Source organism: Carcharodon carcharias, chromosome 22, assembly GCF_017639515.1.
Source record: "Carcharodon carcharias isolate sCarCar2 chromosome 22, sCarCar2.pri, whole genome shotgun sequence".
NCBI lineage: Eukaryota > Metazoa > Chordata > Chondrichthyes > Lamniformes > Lamnidae > Carcharodon > Carcharodon carcharias.
Genome location: NC_054488.1, coordinates 25966938 through 25987725, shown reverse-complemented (window position 1 = coordinate 25987725; position 20788 = coordinate 25966938).

Genomic DNA, 20788 nt, shown 5'->3' with positions numbered 1-20788 from the left:
CACAAGGAAGAGAGAGAGAAAAAAAAAATACACGTAAAAGAAGGGAATAGAATTGATGAAAGAATTTAAAAATCAGAAGTAAAGTACAGTGAGAATGACAACAGTGTAAATCTACAGCTATTTTTCTTTGTATATTGCTAGTACTAACATCCTGATTGAGTGGGAATGAAAGAATTTGATGACTTTTTGGTGATGCCCAGTCTAATAAAGTTTGCTGATCACTGCTGTACAGGGCCAGGATTCATCTGAGTGCCTTGATTCAGTTACAACTTTGTAACATGCTCTCTGGTGTTCACTACTCCAGAGGTGAATCCACAGAAAAGGGGTGAAGAATGTTAGGTGCATGGAGAGATGGATAAATGGAAGATGGAAGGGCATGCATATTATGGTAGCTGGATTATGTTACTGAACTGATAATCCAGATATCTGGACTAATAATCTGGAGACATGATTTCAAATCCCATCAATTCCTTAAATAAATAATTTGAATTAAATAAATCTGAAGTAAGAAAGCAGATAGTTGTAAAAACTCATCTGGTTCGCTATTGTCCTTAGAGAAGAAACCTGCCATTCCTACTCAATCTAACCCTTATTTTTGACTCCAGACCCACAACAAATTGGTGACTTTGAACTTCACTCTAAAAGGCCTAGCAAGTTGCACAGTATATTTGAGAAAGCAGCTCACCGCCATCATCTCTAGGCAAAATGGGATGGGCAATAAATGCTGGTCTTTCAAACTGCGCTCATATCCTGTGAATGAATTGAAAAAGAAAGGAATCTTGTATGATTGACATATAAGAAGGGGGGAGGAGAGTCTTAGGCGCATCAATGGTCCTCTCCATTGTATAATGCTATCTTATACACATCTTCATTGTCTGTCATGTTAACTCCTGAGGGAGGCAAAAACAGAATAGTCAAAACTCATTATTCTAAACTCCCCAAGGCCAGTAGAACCATTGTTAAACATCCCAACACTCCTCCCACACACACATCTCAATTTCTTTAGGAATAAAGATTATTTAGAAGTGGAAACAGCCCTCCCTCTGTTGTATCTGTCTCAAAGGGCCCAGGGGGCATTGTCCCTGCTTCAGATGTTATTCAACAGCCCTGCTACCAATACATGAACAATTGCTGTCTTAAAATTCAAAACACCTCCACCCAAGCTTTACTGCCTCCTAGTTAGGGCTATGTCATCTATTTCATATCTTTATCACCCTCTAAACTGCTTTCACCTCAAGTATGAGTCTACGCCCCCATAACCTTGGGCTTGTAATTACTCCCTAAAATAGGGCCTATAGAACCATAAAGGTAAATTCATTAGTCACACACTCCCAGTTGGCAGTTTCACCCAAAGGAAGCACAGGGTGAAGATAGGAGCAGGATCAGTTGACATTGTCTAGTCTAATCTTATTCTTCTGCTATAGACCACCTGGTAGGTGGAGAGATGTGGGAAAACACAGAACGCAAGGCAACTCCTCATAAGTTCACTGTGTACTTCACAAACATGCTGCAGCTTCTGCACATCTGACCAGCAGCTAATAAAAGAAACTCTCTCTAGATCTTTGAGTACTAAACCCAGTACCAAGTATCGAATTGAACATACACCATCTAAAATGATGAATTTTGTTCCCTCTTGAGGCAGGTTCCTCAGTTACAGGTATTGAACCAACCCCTACAACAGCCCCTCACACACCTGCGGGGAGCAGAGAGACAAGCAGCTGTGGAATTATTCAAACTGGTAAGTATCAACTTTCACATTCTGCAACCAATTTGCTAAGCTCACCGCCTGTTTTGAACACACAAATTTCCCTCCTGTTTTCAAGGACCTCAACATTGTGGTAATTCTTTCAGGAGGAAATCAGAAATCTGTCCCTTCCTCCTCTGGCCTCAGGGCTTTGAACACTCCATCATCTCATTACCAAGGATCATTGCCCCTACCTGGGGGGGTTAATTTTCTTGAAATGTTAAACATGAGTAAACAGGTGAGCATGGCAGGTGGAAAATGACCTGTGATCACTCATCTCTCAGGCTGATTCAGAATTTGAAGTTGGCAAATGGAAATTACACCTTAAAGCTACTCATTAGAGTCACACACTCACAGAATCTCAGTGCAGAAGAGGCCCTTCAGCCCATCGAGTCTGCACTGACCCGTGAGAAACATCTGACCTACCTACCTAATCCAGCACTTGGCCCATAGCCTTGAATGTTATGATGTGCCAAGTGCTCATCCAGATAGTTGAAACACAGTCATAAAATCACATAGCCTTGCACAGGTGGGATGAGGAACAGAAATTCAGGGTGGGAGTTAATAATATGAAGGCGATCATTCCTCCTGAGAAACAAGACTGGATCGTTCTGCTGCAAGTTCCGGATTGCCTAGTATTGGAGACAATTATGTGACCTGGGTTGGAAATTCATTGGGATACGGTAGGGATAAAGCATTAATGATCAGTTTGGCGGGATGTGGAGTGGAAAGTTACAAACAGACATAGATGAAGTGAGTGGGCAAAACTGTGACAAATGGAGTTCAATGTGGGAAAATGTGAAGTCATCCAAACTGGATCCAAGAAAGACAAATCAAAGTACTGTAAGTCCTTGCTTAACATTGACACATTTAATGTTGTTTCACTTCAACATTGTTAATAAAGTAATGTCAGTATATCCATTTAACACTGCCAGTTTTACGTTAACCTCATTTGCCAGAGCTTCCTCTTCTGTGTCCTGCCTGCTAACATGACATTACCTGCAGCGCTTCCACTCTTGCCCTCAGTCCCTCTGCCTCTCTCTCCCGCCCTTGCCAATTGCCCCTTAGCAACCCCCCCACCCCCCACCTCCTGGCCTCTGTCCTTACCTAAGTCCTCAGGACCTGTTCTTCAGTGGCTGTTGACTTCTGGCTTCGTTCCTAAACTCGCACTAAGGCCTGGGCTCCATCTAGTGATAGAAGTTGCTCAGTGCAGGTAGCTGCTAACTGCATTGACCGACTTCTGTTATTGGACGGAACCTGGTCAATCTAAGCACTGTGTGTGTACTGAGGTGAGAACAGCTACTGTCATTTTAAAAAATAATTTGATTTGTATATTGTATTTTTTATAATTCAGGATGCATTTTATTTAACAAGTTATTTCAGCTAGGAATGCACAGTTAAAGTTGATTCAGTTAAAAACACGATTTTCAGGAACGCCAGCACAACTTTAAGTGAGGGCTTACTCGGTTCTGTGGAGGAGTAGAGAGATTTAGTGATCCAAGTACAGAAATCACGAAAAGCTACTGGAAAGGCTCAAAAAGTAATTAAAAAGGTGAATGGAACATTGTCCTTCATCTTAAGGGGCCTGGAGTGCAAAGAGGGAGGAAGTTATGCTTCAGTTGTTCACAGCATTGGTCAGACCCCATCTAGAGTATTGCCTTCAGCTCTGGACATTGCTCTTCAGGAGGGATATACTGGCCTTTGAGGGGTTGCAGCACAACAACGACACCAGAGCTTAAATAATTAAATGGTGCCAGATTGCATAGTCTAAGCTGGTATTCGCTCAAGTATTGAAAATTTAAGGGGTGATCCAATTACGCTCTTTACGGTGATCAAATGAGTTCTTAAGATTGATAGAGAGAAACTATTCCCTCTCATGGGGGAGTCCAAATAAGGGGCCATAACCTTAAAATTAGGGCCAGGCTATTCAGGGGTGATGTTAGGAAGTAAAATATAACACAAAGGGTTGTGGAAATCTGAAATTCTCTCCCCCAAAAGGGTTATGAATACTGGGACCAATTAAAGTTTTCAGAATTGGGATTGATAGATTTTTGTTGGTCAGAGATGTCAAGGAATGTTGAGAAAAGGCAGGATATTATTAGGAAAGAGATAGTTTAAGTAGTTATATTGATATCTGTGGGTGTTAAGAATGAGCTTTAGCTTTAATGTTTATGTTTGATTTGTATTTCTGTATCCATGTGTTAAGAAGAGGTCAAGTTGAGTTTTAGTTTCACTTTAAAAGGTGCCTGCATTTCTAATGAGAGTTTTACGACTGTTGCAACTAAGTTAAACAAACAAAAGTAGAAAAACTAGGCTGTTGCCTAGTGACAGGAGTCCTGAGAGGCAGGTCCCTCCCACAGACACACACACAAGAAACTAGAAACAGCAGTTTGATTCGAATTGAGTTGGTTATGAAGACAGCAACCAAACAGAAGCAACCTAGAAAGGGCAGAAAGCCAGTTCAAAGCTAAAGTTGGTTTTGAAAGTAGCTGCCAGGAAGAGACTGGAGCAAAGGGGACAGATACCAAGTCCCAAGCTAAAGAAAAGTCCAAAAATCTAGGGGAGTGGAACAGAGAAAGTCCCAAGCAGACGTTCTAGTCAAAGGAAGGACAGGATCTGGGAAAAGGTCCTGTTCTGTCTAAGTGAAAGTAAGAAGCAGAAAGGAAGGCTTCAAGCTTAAAAGAAGCAATTTTAAAGCAAGAGGCCAAAAGGTCCAAAGGGATGGCTGAAGGTCTGTAACTCTTTGCTATGGGCATGTGAAGCAGTGGTGTATTGTTGACAGCTGAGTTGGTGAGGGAGAGTGCATGGAGGAAAGCTTGAATACATGTGGTGATCCAGGGGAGAGGAACATTGGAAGGAGAATTCAAAACCCTGGAGGTGAACCCTTATTTAAGATGCCTAAGAGAAAGTGTCGGTTTGGGAGACAATTCCAAAGCAAGTTTTTGGAGAGTGGAGATTAGAAAACCTCGTGTGAAAGACAGAGTTCAGTGAGACCGGTTGGCTCACAATGGGACAAGAGTCTGGGGAATGGGTTGTTGGTGCTGAGGAAAGATCCATAGCATCCATTTGGGGTGGCATCTGTCATTTGGTTTCAGAGTGTGGTACGCTTGACCACAGGTCACCTATTGGTTTACATGGACTGTGTGCTTACTCACTGTGGACATTCGGGTATAAGATAGCTTTTATAACTTACAAATCTGTATATATCTGTAAAGGTATGGTTGTGGGTGAAGGGGTATTGTAATATAGTCCAACTTTTCTTGTTTAATAAATATTTTATGTTTTTGTTAAAAGTTCATTTGCTGACTCCTGTGACTCTGTTCAGAAGCCCCTCTCCAAGCATCTAAACAAACAAATCAACATTAGGATCTATCAAGCTGGGTTCTACCCTGATCAGGCTTGTCCAGTGGTAACCTCAGCTGGGGATCGTAACAATATGTCAACTTCAAATGTCAATCAGTGTCTAGTTACGGGCTCTATATTGTCTTGTTCTGTTTGTAATAAGTTTGTGGTGTTGTTCTAACAGTCTCACTTCCACTGTTTATAATGATCTGGCTGTGTAAGCTCCAAGTCTTGCCCTGTTTTCCTGTGATATTGTTGCTCCAGCTTTTCTGTAACGGTGCAGCGCTAATTCTGTCTGCAACCATCTGTCAGTGGTGTGATGATCCAACTCTGTAATATCCAGACTCTGTATTAAGCCTGCTAACAGCAGTCTGATCTGCCTATGGTTCATCTCTGTCCACAGCTTTCTGAATTTATAATGGTCCCACTCTGCCTGTCTGTCATGGTCTGACTGTGCCTGAGAGGGCCTTGCTTTGTCTGACTGTAGTAGACTGACTCTGTTTATAATAGTGTTGCTCTGCGTTATAACAGTCAGAACCTGAGTGTTGCTGTCTCTCCAATGCCCCCACGCTGTGTGCGGTTCCTGAGCTTCCACTTTTTTTTGTTAGATTCTGCGGTTTCTACAAGATGAGTCGCTCCAAGGCAGGAAGGAGATCATCCTTGGGAATTTTATTGTACAGAAGGGAATATCAAATCCCACACTCCGGAGTGAGATCTTTTGCCAGGTGGTGAACCAGATCTGGAAGAACCCAGACATGGAAGAGTGGCAGCGAGCTTGCCTGTTAATGGCCACCTGCCTGAGCTGCTTACGGCCCTCGCCTGAGCTCGAGAAGCCTCTACTCAAGTGAGCAAATCTTACAAACTTGTTTAGAATGGAAAGGGGCACCAAAGACTGTCATGGAATAAGAACCAGAAAAGTGATTTTTCATCTCTGCTATCTATATTTCAGTGATTGAGTAATATGACACCCGCAACCTCTGGCCAGTACAGTCATGAGGTAGGATCGAGTGAGGATTAAGTTTTAAAGTAAAAAAGAAAACATTGTGTTTACCCCCATTGAAACAGGGCATTTGGCTCAATTGTTCCATGCTCCACACAAGCTTCCTCGCACCCCATTTCATCTCACCCTAGCATCCTTTTATTCCTTTCTCCCTCAGATATTTATCCAGCTTCCCCTTACAAAGTTCCTGGGAGCTCCATGTGTAAATAGAGCATCCGATATATTCAATCACAAAGAGCAGCAAGATCCCATGGTCAATTGTAGGTCTATGCTGGCTCAGCTGATCCCAGTAGAGTGACAGTAGGGACTCTGCAGTTCAGTACCCCAGAAGGAAAACCTCTAATTTCCCATCACTATGCAATGAACCCTGTGGATAAAGGATCTTTGGAGGCGAGGTGAGGTGAGGCCTGCCTTTTACTCTGTGTCTCATCTGTACTGTTTCTGCCTGGGAAACTTTGAAATTACTCAAATGGAAAATGTTTTATTCGCCATTATTAATGTCCCTTAAATTCACAAGAAAAGGGTAATGGTTCCCTAATTGTGCATGGGGTTTGCAGTAACACTGACTTTATGAATGATACACAAGATACAATGGCTAACCCTGCCCCTATACTCTCACAGGTACGTGTCTGACCATGCCATGGAAGAATATAGGGCCTTGTGTCAACATAAAGCCCTAGGTGCCATGCAACAGAACCATTGCAGGGCCTTCCCTCCAACCCAGCTGGAATGGACAGCCAATCGCAGGCGAGGACAGATGGTGCTTGACATTCACCTACTTAATGGTATTTACTTGAGTAGAGTCACGTCATTGATATAGTTCATTTGTAAAAATAGTGATAATCTGCAATCTCTGTCATACCTCTATACAAATCTCCTCTTTATGATACCTATCCTTGAGTATTTCTAGAATCCCTCCCCATTCAGCGCTGAGGAAGCGCTGCATTGCTGGAGTTGACATGCTTTGGATAAGATGTTGAACCAGTATCCCGTCTGCCTATCCTGGTGGCTCAGGTGGGTGCTGAAAATCCCATGGCTCTATTCTAGAATGTGCACAGAATTCTCCTAACCAAAATTCCTCATTAGCAAACAGCACCAAAAATACAGATTCACTGGTCATTGACCTCATTGCCACTTGTTAGATCTCACTGTATGAAAAGTGGTTGCTGAAATTGCCTAAACAGCAACAGGAACTTCACTTCAAAGTAATTAATTTGTGTGAAACATTTTTTGGATTCTCTGTGAAGTAGTACTGTAGTATATAAATGTAAACTCCCTCTATAGACAATGCAATGGAATGGAAATCATTGATAATATGAGAAATATTGTATCCAAGTGCATTTCCTGTCCACAAAACCTTAGGCCCTGTTGTCATATTTTATTTGCACCTCCATATTAACTTGTCTATAATAAGTTTATATGCCCTCATATATAATGGTAAATCTGTGTAAACTTGTCATGCTGTGTTCACACACTCCTACCAGTGGTGGCAGTTTTCCTGATTTATCTTATTAAAACCCCTCAAATGTCAATATCTCTAATTGAATTCTTCTATTTTTGTCTGAATGAAATCACCCCCCGTTTTTAGTGCTCTTAGTTCATAACTAAACCTTTTTGTACCTGTTATCATTTCAATGAATCTCTTCTGAACCTTCCCCATGGTCTTGATGTCCTCCTTAAAGAGAGACGCCCAAAACTGGACTTAATATTTCAATTGTAGTCTAACCAATAATTTGTACAGGGTTTTGTATTCAATGTATGCCACACTTATAAAACCTAGCATTCCATTTGATTTTTATCAGCTTTCTCAATTCTACCTTTTGAATGGCTGTGCTTTAGGATATGGAAGCTGCTATAGAAATGCTAATTCTTTTGCACAGCTCCACATACACATGGAACACCAACCCACCTTCTGCAAAATAGACAAATTAGTCTGAACCCACCCAATATACGCCTGCCAGTCCCTATTCTACTCCTTGGAATGATGCCCCTATGCAGTTCTCTGGTTGTAGGGATTCAGTCAGGAATTGTTTTCATTTCATTTTATTTCCTTTTGCCAGAGGACAAAGTTGCAACTGAGGTGGAGTCCTGGACAACGGGTGAGGAGCTTGCCAACTGGATTTTAAAATTCCGGTAATGTATGTAAAAATCTCAACCAAATGCACTGGAAAGAGAGGCAACCAGTTCATACAGACATGCAGTTAGTACAGACAGTCACACAACACGTACAGACAGTCACACAACACGTACAGACAGACATGCAGCTAGTACAGACAGACACACACCCCGTACAGACAGACACACACCCCGTACAGACAGATATGTAGCTGGTACAGACAGACACACACCTCGTACAGACAGATATGCAGCTGGTACAGACAGACACACACCGCATACGGACAGATATGCAGCCAGTTCAGACAGACACACAACACATTCAGACAGATATGCAACTAGTACAGACAGACACACATCATGTTCAGACAGATATACAGCTAGTACAGACAGACACACAACACAGTCAGACAGATATACAGCTAGTACAGCCAGACGCACAACACATACAGGCAGATATGCAGCTAGTACAGACAGACACACAACATGTACAGGCAGATATGCAACTAGTACAGACCGACACACAACCTATACAGAAAGATATGCAGCTAGTACAGACAGACACACACCCCGTACAGACAAGCATGCAGCTAGCACGGACAGACACACAACACGTACAGACAAGCATGCAGCTCGTATGGACAGACACACAACCCGTACAGACAGATATGCAGCTGGTATGGACAGACACACAACCTGTACAGACAGATATGCAGCTAGCATGGACAGACACACAACCCATACAAACAGATATGCGGCTGGTACGGACAGACACACAACCTGTACAGGCAGATATGTAGCTAGTACAGACAGACACGCAACATGTTCAGACAGATATGCATCTGGTACAGACAGACACACAACCCGTACAGATAAGCATGCAGCTCATATGGACAGACACATAACCTCTACAAACAGATATGCAGCTAGCATGGACAGACACACAACCCATACATACAGATATGCAGCTAGTATGGACAGACACACAACCCGTACAGACAAGCATGCAGCTCGTATGGACAGACACATAACCTGTACAAACCGATATGCAGCTAGTATGGACAGACACACAACCCGTACAGACAAGCATGCAGCTAGCACGGACAGACACACAACCCGTACAGACAAGCATGCAGCTCGTATGGACAGACACACAACCCGTACAGACAAGCAGGGACAGACACATGATCCATACGGACAGACCAAAGCACAGCCCGTACAGATGGACCGAGACTGCCCTTGACATAAGGCAGCATTTGACCGAGTGCAGCATTGAGGAGCTCGGGCAAAACAGGAGTCAGTGGGAATCGGTGGGGCGGGGGACTCTCCGCTGGTTAGAGTCATACCTAGCACAAAGGAGGATGGTTGTGCTTGTTGGAGGTCAATCATCTCAGTTCCAGGACATCGTTGCAGTAGTTCCTCAGGGTAGTGTCCTAGGCCCAACCATCTTCATTAATAACCTTCCTTCCTTCATAAGGCCAGAAGTGGGGATGTTCGCTGATGATTGCACAATGTTCAGCACCATTCGCGACTCCTCAGACATTGAAACAGTCCATATCCAAATGCAGCATAACCTGGACAATATCCAGGCATGGGCTGCCTGGAAGTGTGGTGGAGGCAGGTTCAATCGAAGAGGGCATTAAGTGTGCAGGGGTAGGGGGAAAAGGCAGGGCAATGGCACTAGGTCACAATGCTCATTTGGAGAGCCAGTGCAGACATGATGGGCCGAATGGCCTTTTTAAATTCATTAATGGGATGTGGGCGTCACTGGCTAGGCCAACATTTATTGTCCATCCTTAATTGCCCTTGTTCAGAGGGCTTTTTTTTAAGAGTCAACAACATTGCTGTTGCTCTGTAGGCCAGCCCAGGTAAGGAGGGAAGATTTCCTTCCCTAAAGGGCATTACTATACCAGATGGGTTTTTAGGACAATCGATTCATGGTCATCATTAGACTTTTAATTCTAGATTTTTTATTGAATTCAAATTTCACCATCTGCTGAGGTGAGATTTGAATCCGGGTCCCCAGATTATTATCCTGGGTCCAGTGACAATATCACTATACCACCACCTTCTTCTGTGCCATTAAAATTCTGTAATTTTGTGGGCTGATAAGTGGCAAGTAACATTCACATCACACAAATGCCAGGCAATGACCATCACCAACAAGAGAGAATCTAACCATTGCCCCTTGATATTGAATGGCATTACCATCACTGAATCCCCCACTATTGACATTCTGGGGGCTACCATTGAACGGAAACTGAACTGGGCTAGCTATATAAATACTGTGGCTACAAGAGCAGGTCAGAGGCTAGGAATTTTGCAGCGAGTAACTCATCTCCTGACACTCCAAAACCTGTCCACCATCTACAAGGCACAAGTCAGGAATTTGACAGAATACTCTCCACTTGCCTGGATGAGGGCAGCTCCCACAACACTCAAGAAGCTCAACACCTTCAGGACAAAGCAGCGCACTTGATTGGCACCCCTTCCACAAACATTCACTTCCTCCACCACCGATGCACAGTAGCAGCACCATGTACCATCTACAAGTTGCACTGCAGGAACTTACCAAGGCTTCTGAGACAGCACCTTCCAAACATGTGACCATTACTACCTAGAAGGACAAGGGCTGCAAACACATGAGAAAACCACCACCCGGAATTCCCCTCCAAGTCACACACCACCCTGACTTGGAAATATCTCACCGTTTATTCACTGTCGCTGGGTCAATCCTGGAACTCCTGACCTAACAGCACTGTGTATACACCTACAATACATGGATGGCAGTGGTTCAAGAAAGCAGCTCATCACTACCTTCTCAAGGGCATTAGGATTGGGCAATAAATGCTGACCTAGCCAGTGTTGCCCACATCCCATAAATCAATTTAAAAACCGCAGCCTGTATGGACAGACATGCTGTCCAAATGGACATATATGCAGCCAGTACAGACAAGCATGCAGCTAGCATGGACAGACTCGCAGCCCATACAGACAAACATGCAGCGAGTACAAATAGACATGCAACCCATTTAGACAAGCATGCAGATCAATCGGACAGACATGCAGCTAATGCAGACAGGCATGCAGCCTGTGCAGACAAACATGCAGCTAGCATGGACAGACGCAGCCCATACAGACAAACATGCAGCTAGTACAGACACAACACGTGTGAACATGATGACAGGAATGCCATGAGAATTGGGCAGGAGTGCCCCCATTGGATTCCTTGCATCAGCAAAGTTGTCCCATGGGAGGTGGTGGCATAGTGGTATTGTCACTGGTCTAGTAATCTACAGACCCAGGGTAATGTTCTGGGGATGTGGGTTCGAATCCCACCATGGTAAATGGTGAAATTTGAATTCAATAAAAAATCTGGAATTAAAAGTCTAATGACAACCATGGAACCATTGCCAATTGTTGTTAGCACACAGTGCTCAGTTGAGGGATCTGACATTGGGTGCCCTTGCCGCCAACACCCCTGCCCTCCCATTCTCCTCCAAACTCTATATAGCCCCACTCACTTGTATCCAGGGATCCAGCAGTAATCCTCAGGTTGGGCCTTGGAGCATTACCAACATCAACCACCAGTGGCATAGCTGGCAATAAATATCGGAGGTGGGATTTCCACCCCACTGGGGGTTTGATCGCGTGGAAGGCTCAATGCTAGCCAGTTAGGTGCCTGAGGGTACTTAAATTGCGTTGGGTCTCCCATTGGTTCTTCATCTGGTGGGGGGACCCCATCCACTAAATCCCAACCAAAGTACAAATACATGTCCATTTGGCATCATTCACTGTCTCCCTTCCCTGCTGTTCCCCTTGCTACAATCACCATCTTCACTTCCTTCAATTAAAGATTGAGAAGACTCAATCCCTTGCCACTGATTCCACCACCCTAACAGGCCAATTGTTCAGTCTAAACTAGACTATATAAAATCCTAGCAGCTTGTTCATTGCAGAGATAAAATTTATACCACATCCATCACCAAAAGGCTATTAATTTCCATCTCCACAATTTTGCCACAATACAGCCCCTCAATCCTGCATACTTTCTCACTCATAAAGTCCAGTTCACCCAGCCCCACCACCCTATACACTCAGTACTCAGACATCAAGGCAGGAAGCCCTTTAGTCCTCACCTTCCTAGCCACCTCCATATGACCTCCATGCCCCTCATACCCCTATACCACCTCTATAGCCACTCACCCATTATCCACTTTGGGCAGACCTCAGAAGCCACGTGAAGATGAAAAGATTAAACTTCTAACAATCTAAGAGAGCCCCCACACATTCACACTTGGTATTGAAAAAAAAACTCCCATTCATGAAACCCATTAAAAAAATTATATTTCCTCAGGTGGTCAATCTGTTGTAAAAACAAACAAACTTATTTTTACTAACCACACTAAAGAGAGCTAATCTTTTAATAACCTCTTAAACCAGTTAATCTAATTGTGAACTCAGACCCATGCCAAGATAAGTGGTTCTGAAGCTTTTGAAACTCAGCTAAGCATTCATAATAGTCTCAGCTGTAATGATAACACTTGGGAAATGTCAACAATGAAGTTTATTGAAACTGCAGGAACAGATGGTTTACTCTAAGCTATACCAGATGGCCTGTCAATCAATGCACTCCAACAGTGCATACCTGTTTTTTTACTCTAAATGAAAGCTGCAGCTGGTTTTTTTTTGCATTTTTAAGGAGCTGGGGACTTAAATGACTTAAGATCATGACACTTAAATAGACCTTTTCCACCTTTCACAAGTGATTACGCCTCCTCCGTATAAGCATGGTTCCCATACTGCAGGCTAAGGCGCAAAAATGGGGTCTGTTTGAACTCAGCTCTACTTTCAAATAGCTTGAGTTGTGGTTTCCCACCTGCCTGATTCATACCCCAACACCTTCCCCATGCCGGCAAAAATAGGATCTGCCAAAATGAGGATGGGACTTCAGCACCTGGGTCCCACCTGCCATTTTTAAAGGCCTCCAGAGTCAACCTGACTCCACGAAAATCTGGCCAATATAGTTCAAACATACCAATACACACACACACCCAATACAAATACAATCTGTTACAACTGTTTCTGTTAGCCTGTGTGAGCTGTCTCAATGAGAATACTGTGTACTTCTGTGAATTTGCATGGGCATTTTCCATTATCCCAAGCGACTGTGTTTCTGCCAGAGTACCATGTAATGTGTGGGGTTGTTAATAAGTTCTAAACAAGAGTTCTTGCATGTTTCTAGTAAAAATCATAAGTTGTACACTCTCATGTGTAATACTTTGCTTTGGTAATTTGTATTATAGAACACAGACCATGATGAAGGGAGTCCACACTCCCTCACAACAATCAATAGCAATGTGCAAAGGGCTGTCTGAGGCACCTCACACTTTGTCACATTCCCAGATATGATGGGCTGTTTTTCAATGCACCAGGTGTAGTTGAAGAGTTTGGTCTGTCAGCACATCAAATCACAATTGGTTGGCCACAATTTTCCATCCAGTAACTCCTTGGAGGGGTGCACTGCAGATTCACCAGAATGACACTGGACATTAAAGGGTTAAATTAAGAAAGACAGGTTGTACAGACTGGCTTGTATTTTTTGGAAGGTTTAGAAGATTGAAAGCTGGTCTAATTGAGATGTTTTAAATGTAAAAATGATTTGTTAGAGTTTATAGGGAGAAACTACTTCCTCTGGAGAAATCAAGAACGAGAAGGTATAACCTTAAAATTAGAACAAGGACTTTCAGAAGTAAAATCGGAAAGTCCTTCTTCACACAAAGGGTGGTGGAAATCTGGAATTCTCTACCCAAAAGATTGATTGGAGCTTTTAAGACTGAGGTTTATAAATATTTGTTGGATAAGTGTGTCAAGCATTTGGAGCAAAGATTGGTAAATGGGGTTGAAATACAGATCAGCCATGACATAACTTAAGAGTGAATAGGCTCCGGGACCTGAATGGCCTATGTTCCTACGTACTGAGCATGCATTTATAAAATTGTCCCTTTAAAGTCAGCTTCACGTGATCAACGTTTGTAAGTACAGATAGAGAGAGTCCAGTGCTATGTGGAACATGAGTACTTTGGAGCTGTGGAAATCATGGAAATAGCCAATAGCAGGGGAAGTATTAGGAACATAAGAAAAGGAGGAGGCCATTGAGCCTGTTCCACTATTCAATTAGATCACAGCTGATCTATATCATTCTGTTTATTTACCTTGGTCCTGTAATACTTAATGCCCTTAGCCAACAAACTTCTATTAACCTCAGTCTTAAAAGTTTAACTGATCAACAAATTCTTAGGGGAGAGAGTGCCAGACTTCCACTCCCTAGCTTAAATTTTATGCCGCCTTGTTCTGGATTTCACACCACAGAAAATAGTTTCTCTCCCTTTCCCTTATCAACTAAGTTAATCTTAATGATTAACTTAGTTGATAAGGGAATCTTGAAAACCTCATCCTTCTAAGCTCAACTTTACTTTATGCAACATGTCCTTATATTAGAGCCCTTTTACCCCATTCTGTTGAATCTGCAGTGCACCCCCTCCAGAGCCACTATCCCATCTGAGGTGCAGTGCCCAGAACTGACCAGAGTACTGATGAGGTCTAACTAGAGCTTTATAGAATTTTAGCATAGCTTCATGCCTTTATGTTCTAGTACCTGAGTGATAAGGTCTAATATTTCAATTGTTTTTCAAATTATTTTTGTAGCAGTCCATGATGCAGTATGCATGGTTAGGTAAACATTACTCCTTAACAGGCAGCAAACCTTGCTGTGGGAGATTTGAATGGTTTGGTAATATCCATGATAGAGTGGATTGTTCATGGTCTGTGCAATGAGTGGGATTAATGAAGTGATTATCTGTTAGCCTTGTGTCCTCTTCTGCAGTCTGAGGGCAACATGCATGTGTTCTTGTGCCAAGCTGGATTGGATACTTATCTTTTCTTGTTGTTGATGTCCACAGAGGTCAGGAGGATGAGCAGAGAGGCTGGACAGTGTCCTTGCACACCAGTGAGGAATGGAGAGACATGCCTGGCTGTGACTTTGTCATGGATCTGATTGCTGAAATCGAAGAGCTCGGCTTTTTCCCAGCACAGTCGCCTACCTCCGTCATCCAGCCAGGAGAGATCGGGAATTTTTACGGATCACATCCAGGTTCTGACGAATGCTATCTGTGAGTAACTCTGGCTGGGCAAAACAATTCCTGTTCATTCTCAGTGGCCATTGGAGCCAGTCAGTTAACTGTACCAAGTATTTGATGTGCACAAGTGAACATGATACAGACTGGATGAACTAATTGGCCTTTTTCTGTCCAACTCTCACACATGTTCATGTATGGGAGGGGAAGGTTTCCTTTGTCTAAAGTGACATTTTACAGTGAACACATTTACATGTCACATGAAGGAAGTTTATCTCCCATTTGACCATGGGCTGAGAAATGGTTCATTCTTGAAGGGTTCCCATACACTGACTGCACCCAGCTCTACCTGTCCACCATCACCTGTCTCAGTCCCTCTTCTGTGTTGTCAGGCTATCTGTTGACCACTGAGAATGATAGCCTCCTTCCAGCTTTTTCCACTAACCCTGAAAATTAATTATCTTCAAGTACATGCCCAATTGCCTTTTGAAAGTTTCTATGGAATCTGCTTCCACTACCCTTTCAGGTGGTGTGTTCCAGATCATAACAACCCTTTGTGTGAAGAACAATTTGTTTCCATGTCCGATGTATATAGTGACATCATATTAATATATTTTATCCTGCTTACTCCGTTGGTGAAAATCTCTCTTTCTTTATTATGGGATATGGATGCTCTCCTCTGAGCAATTCTGGTTTAGCAATCACTGTACTTTATCTGTCAGTTGTATATTAAATACTTTTTACTTTCTTATACTTGAACAAATGTCGTATACAATTTTGGATCAGCGATTAAACCACATGACCTATCAGCCACCTGTTTTCTCACGTTGCTGCTGGCCCATGTGTTCTCATCAGTTGCCACTTGTGCATGCCCCACACTGTTTACTACAACCCCTATACTCTAGTCCAGGTCGCTTAAATATCACAAGTAAAGGGATGGTCCTAACAGCTAGCTCCGAGGGACCTCACTGCGTACATGTGTTTCCATTTCCTGATTAAGTCTCTGATGTAGTACTTTATCAAACACTTTTTGAAAGTTCACATATACAGCGTCCACCTTCGTCATCCCTCTTATTAAAGAAATCATTTAGTTAGTCAGACAGATTTGTTTTTAACAAGTCCATGCTGATTATCCTTTATTCTTCTCCAGGCGAGGATTAATGTTATTCCAGACAATGGTCTCCAGTAGTTTTCCCACCAGTGACATTAGACCGACTGGCCTGTGGTTATCAGATTTATCTTCTCCCCCTTTTTTTAATCACTCTGATATCCAACAAGGATTGAAAGATTATGATCAGAGCTTCTGTTGTCTCCACCCGAGCTTCCCTCAGCAATCTAGGATATATCCCATCTGGACCAGATGACTTGATAACTTTGAGCGATGCCAGCCTATTTAGCACCTCCTTTCGATCTATTTTTATCCTACCCCATCATGTACCCATCCTGTACTGAGAGATTTTCATTCTCTTCTTTTGTGAAGACAGATGCAAATACTTATTTAATATCTCAACATCCCCTCTACCTCCACAAGAAGATTTCATTTAGTGTCTCTAATCACCCCCACCATTCCTTTAACTACCCTTTTCCGTTTAAATATTTATGAAAGATTGAGGTTTCCTTTTTATGTTACTCATTAATTTTTTTCTCATATTCTCTCCCTGACCTTTTGTATTCTTTTTCAATTTTTCCTCCTTTATATTCTGCCTAACTTTCCATTGTATCCTGTGTCTGACATTCATTATAAACCTCCTCTTCCGGTTTTATTACAATCTCGATTTTCTTTTTCATCTAGGGAGCTTAAGGTTTGGATGCTCCACCTTTCTGCTCATGGGAATGTACCTAGTTTTCTCCACCTTGTTGACCGGCTATTGCTCATTATTGTTCATCTATTCTTGGATGAACTGCAGGCTGGGGGACATTGGGAGGTCTGAAGCCAGCAGCACCATCCCTCTCTCTGACCACTGTTTCAGGCTGCTCACAGTCTCAGTGCCCCTTCAACACAAACTGAATTTCTGACTCCATAACCTCTCCATCCCAAAGACTACCTACTTCCACTTGTGCAACATTGTCCATCTTCATCCATGCCTCAGTCAATCTGCTGTGTTAAGCACCATCCACTCTGTTTCTTCTAGATCACTACCTGAAGAGTGTGAAGGAGTGATTCCTCCAGCACCCAACATCCAGGCACCTCATTTTCCTTCGGCGTTCTTATCCCAGGATAGGTCCCAGGCTGATCTGTATTCGTACAGTGGTAAGTAAACCAGAGACACAGATCTGTCAGAGTGACAGCTCACAAACAAATAATCTAATTGTAACCATCTTCAATCTCGTCCTTGGTCCATTATGGTACTGCCAGCAGTCGGAGGATGATTGCATGACTGTACACCTGACATAGAGACTCACCTGCTCCTCCCTCAGGAGTTATGGATCAGGAAATTGGGACCATACAGTCCACAATTTACCATCCATTCATTTTATTCAATCATAGATTGAAAATTGGAGTAGGCTGGTGAAAATTGTTTATATACATTCCCAGCATACAAAGCTCTGCAACAGGGAGATGCATTGATAAAGAGAAGGTAAAAGGAAAAAAAAATAAAACATTTTAATTTAAGAACCTATAGGAGCTCTTGCATGGGGGTTAGTTAGCTCAGTTGGCTAGATGGCTAGAGTGTGGTGCAGATGATGCCAACAGCATGGGATCAATCTTTTGGCTGTGATAGTTGATGGAGGTCTGCCTCCTTGTCTTGCCCCATGCTTGATGTGGAGTGGTGCTCCTCGACCTGTATAATCAAATGCCTCTCGCTAATTAAGAGAAATGCTCATGGTCCTTCATGGACCATGACCAATTACCAAAGGAACAACACAGATGGAGGTTGAATTTCATGTCAGGACTATAAAGCACACCATTAACAGGGTTTTTACAACATGAATTGCCAGCTACAACAAGATTAATACATATTAACAGCGTAAACCCAGCAATTTCATATCTCACACAATGTTCCCTCAAATGTTTCTTTGTTGTGCATATTGAGTTGCACCGTGAGGTATATTCCAGATTGACATGGGGCCCTTGCAGCTGAGACGGAACATTACTAGGATGTTCACAGCGAGATGGTAATTATCCAATGGAGCTAATAGTGGAGTATTGCAAACTGTTCAGTAATTTGTGGTGAATTGGAACTCATGGTGTATTTCTTCCTTGCCACAGATTGCTGGGTTATTACATATTAATAATGAGGGCACCATGAACTAGCAATTATTTTTCCATCAATTTCAGGGCTCATATTTCCCTCAGCCTGCCCAGTCTGGAATGGCTTTCCTTGTCTCTCCCCTCACCGGCACAACCACTACCCCAAGCTGAAGTCAGGGCGAGCATTCCAACATTGGTGTACCTCCCCTAGTTGTACTTCTCTAGCACTGGTTATGCCTATCCATTTGCTTTTGTTCCCCCGTGTGCATGTTGTGATGATGAGACTTGAAATCATCTGCCTTTTAAGACAAAATCTTCTTGCCTCAAGCAAAGCAAGTTCACACAGCGTGTTGAGGTTAAGGTGTGAGTTAAGGTGATGTTTCTCAGTGTACATATGTGGCCCCTTTGAATGTGGCAATGACACAAAAAGACTATGAGAGGCAAGGGGGTGAGTAAAACTATGTGTGTTGGCAATAGCAAGGTGAGCTCAGTGAGACTCTTCCTGCACTGTGTGACAATTCTCAGTATGTTACAGATAGCATCAGCTGCTTCAGTGCCCTCTACCCAAGCAGGCAAAACCACCCTCCAATTCCTGCCCCCAATCGCCAACAGTTGTTCCCACCTGCTTCCCTTTTGCTCCTTTGTAGTAACTAAAGGTATAGCCTCTCCTACTGTCTATCAGTGGTCATGTGATTGTTCTTGGAGGTTCCGACCAATGAGCCCTAAATGCAGGTAATCAGTGGGGCGGTGCTTCTTGGCGAGGACCTGGTTCAAGCATATAGCATCTGAAAAGTTCTCTGTAATAAAGTTAACTGTTTCTTGTTGAAACCTGTCTGGTATGTCAAGTCATTACATTTGACGATGAAGGTAAAATAGCTCCAATGCTGCACCTCATCATGTTAATGTGAGTACGTCAAATCTTAAGAAAAAAGAAAAGATTGGATGTCTCGCTAAAATATACACTGAAAAGGATTGCTTTCTGCTTCTCCTCCACAGTAATTTCATTCACTATGAAATAAAAACCAAGGCACTCTACATACTGGCTCCAGTCATGCATAGTCGCGTCATAAGGAGCGATTCTGCTGAAAAGTGGAAAAGAAAAGAGTACTCACCAGTCATACCACTTTTCAGCAGAATTGCTCCTTATGACGCGACTATGCATGACTGGAGCCAGTATGTAGAGTGCCTTGGTTTTTATTTCATAGCAAATGAAATTACTGTGGAGGAGAACAGAAAGCAATCCTTTTGATTGTATGTTTTAGCGAGACATATAATCTCATCTGCAGCCTGACAGCCCCGAATACGCCCAATTTTAAGTCCTTTAATGAATTAGTGGACCTCGTGAAAACACATTTCCAGCCGAAGCTTTTCATTATAATACAGAGGTTTAAGTTTAATTCCAGAGTTAGGGCCCCAGTAGGGTTTATCACAATATATATAGCGATGTTGAAGCAGTTGACAGAACATTGTGACTTTGAAGACACACTCAACGACATGCTGTGGGACTGATTAGTTTGTGGAGTTCACGATGACATCATCCAGCGCTGTTTACTCACAGAAGGTAACATTGATTTGAAGTGTGTCCTGGAAATATCCCTCGTCATGGAAAGTGTTGTGAGAGACTCGCAAGCTTTGCAACACTTACAACACGGCATGGTTCTTCATGTGGGGCGGGAGCCTACCACTGGGCGTGGTGCAAAAACCAGAGACACAACAGCGAAGTGAGAGCAATGCCTGCTGTTAGAAAAACAACAAGGCCTAATAGAAACATTTCAGCAGCAACTCCAAGGTTAACCTGTTATAGATGTGGGGGTGACCACGTACCTTCTAACTGCAGATTTAAGGAGGCAGAATGCCAGTACTGCCATAAGAAAGGTCATGTAATAAAGCAACACAGGGTGAAACCGAAACAGTCCATAAAACAACAAACCAACATGATTGAATTGAATAATATAACAGAACCTGAAGCTACCGACACCAATATCTATTCCCTGTACAACATCAGAGCTGTAAAAACCAAGCCTATTATTGTCACAATCCAAGTTAATGGGAAGCCACTAACAGTGTAGGTGGATACAGGAGCCTCAACCACAGTGGTGGGAGAGCACACATTTAAATACCTAAATGAAGGAACCCAGCCACTGGATCTGGAGCAGACAACTGCTCAATTGAAGACATACTCTGGAGAATACATACAGGTAAAGGGCATCGCCATAGTACCTGTGTCTGATAGGCAACAGACAGCTCAGCTTCTAGTG